Source organism: Enhydra lutris, unplaced genomic scaffold, assembly GCF_002288905.1.
Source record: "Enhydra lutris kenyoni isolate GAN:26980312 unplaced genomic scaffold, ASM228890v2 scaffoldscaffold15, whole genome shotgun sequence".
NCBI classification, from domain to species: domain Eukaryota; kingdom Metazoa; phylum Chordata; class Mammalia; order Carnivora; family Mustelidae; genus Enhydra; species Enhydra lutris.
Genome location: NW_019154099.1, coordinates 35,284,210 through 35,286,321, shown reverse-complemented (window position 1 = coordinate 35,286,321; position 2,112 = coordinate 35,284,210). Strand labels below are relative to the sequence as shown.

The following is a 2,112-nucleotide window of genomic DNA, read 5'->3' as shown; positions in this document are numbered from 1 at the left end:
AAAGTCTCTGGACCAAAAAACACCATTTCTAGACCTGCTATAGAGACTACAGCACATCCCTTGATACCCTCAACACCGTATTTGGTGTCATTGCTCTACGAGACTTTTTGGTGGTTTTTTTTTCCCCCTTGGGGTGGGAGCAAGTATATTTTACACATAAAAAGGAGCCTGAAATCAAATATTTTGTTGCACAGAAAGACTGTAGGAGATATTAGGGTATGTTCTGCTTCTTTCTCCTTCCAGGCAAACAGATGGATTTTATTTCCCTCTCCTGTGTGACTTGCTTAGACCAGTAAAATGTAAATGGAAGTGCCACATGTTTCTTCCATGCAGTAGCATTAAGAGCCAGGATACAAGTCACCACATTCCTCCTCTCATTTTTTTTTGCCTTGGTGATTATGGAAGCCTGTGTTGAGAGGAAGCATCCATCAGGCCGTGTCCCTGAAAGACTGCCATGAGCAGAGGCCCTCCAAACGATGTAGGACATGTGGCAAGTGAAAACTATAAAGTTACGCTGTGGCTTTCTCTGTAGGCTTGAGTGGCTGGTGTCAGGATGGGCAAGTTCAGAAAACCCAGGAGGGTGGTGCTGGTCCTGGCTGGATGTTACTCCAGGCACGAAGTGCTCATCGTGAAGAACATCGATGCTGGCACTTAAGACCCTCCCTACTGCCACTCTCTGGTGGCCGAAATTGACCACAATCCCTGCAAAGTGATAGTTGCCATGAGCAAGAAGAAAATTGCCAACAGGTCAAAGATCAAGTTTTTTGTGAATGTTTATAACTGTAATTACAAGTACCGTGTAATGCCCACACGATACTTGGCAGATATCCCCTTGGACAAAACTGTTGTCAACAAGGATATCTTCAGAGACCCTGCTCTTCAAGACAAGGCCTGAAGAGAGGCCAAGGTCCTTATTTGAGGAGAGGTACAGGACCCGGCAAGAACAAATGGTTCTTCCAGAAACTGTGGTCTTAGATTTAGTTTGTTTCAGTCATTAAAAATATCCCAAAAATAACAAATAAACTAAAAATAAGGTTCTGTTGCATTGTGCTCAAAGCCACTGAGATCTAGGGGTTGTTTGCTGCTGCGGCATTGTCTAGTACACTGTGAGGTGTATGCTGCTTTCTTACAAAGATTAGAAATTTGCAACAGAGGCAGCTCTAGTCACCTGGTCTTATTCAAGGGACCCTTTCTTTTTCCCTTCAAGTGGACTAAAAATCTCTTTTTTATTCACCCCACTGTTGAACTTAATATGGATTTTACCTGGTAAGACAGCATCCAAAAATTCTTATGACTTGATGTTTACAATGGTATACCTCAATGGATACTGTCTCTTGGTGTAGACTGGCTTAGGCATTTTTTTTTAAAAAGTCTCCAAGGGGCGCCTGGGTAGCTCAGTCCTTAAGTGTCTACCCTCAGCTCAGGTCATGATCCCAGGGTCCTGAGATAGAGCCCCACATCCCCGCTGAGCAGGGAGCCTGCTCTCCCTCTCCCACTTCCCTTGTTCATGTTCCCTCTCTCGCTGTGTCTCTGTCAAATAAATAAATAAAATCTTTTTAAAAAATAAAAATAAAAAGCCTCCTAATTAAGTTCTCATCTTGTCTCCACATTTAACTGGAAGAATCATCCCTAACACACTCCTAATCTAAAGCAGCTTTTGATATTTCTTAAGACTGAACCCAGCAAAAGGCACTATCCATGAGATGTTTCAGATTCTGCAAGGCATTTTTCTCCAATGTCTGTCTTTTTCTCAATTATGTGGTGTTTTTTCCCCACTCTACTCCTGTCGGGCAAATTCAGCTGGATTTGTGTCAGTCTATCTGGTACTGACCACTTGAGCCTAAGAGTAAGAGTATAAAACCAATATCTCAGCTCCCTTGCAGTTCAAGTGAAGAAAATGCAAGGTAGAGAGATGGCCAAAAATGCTTAAAAGTCCTTGAAAGAATCTCTTTTCTCTCTTTTTGGAACTTTGATTCCAGAATCAGTTAGTTATTGCTGTTTAACCAATCATCTTAAAATTTCAAGGCTTGAACTTTCTTGCAACATACACAAAAATAAACTCAAAACGTGAGACCTGAAACCATAAAAATCCTAAAAGAGAACATAAGCAGT

At 41.8% G+C, this 2,112-nt stretch overlaps 1 pseudogene; it reads left to right on the top strand.

Moving 5' to 3' along the window:
- The first annotated feature begins 553 nt into the window (after window positions 1-553).
- LOC111146925 lies at window positions 554-975 on the top strand (annotated as a pseudogene).
- The last annotated feature ends 1,137 nt before the right edge of the window (window positions 976-2,112 follow it).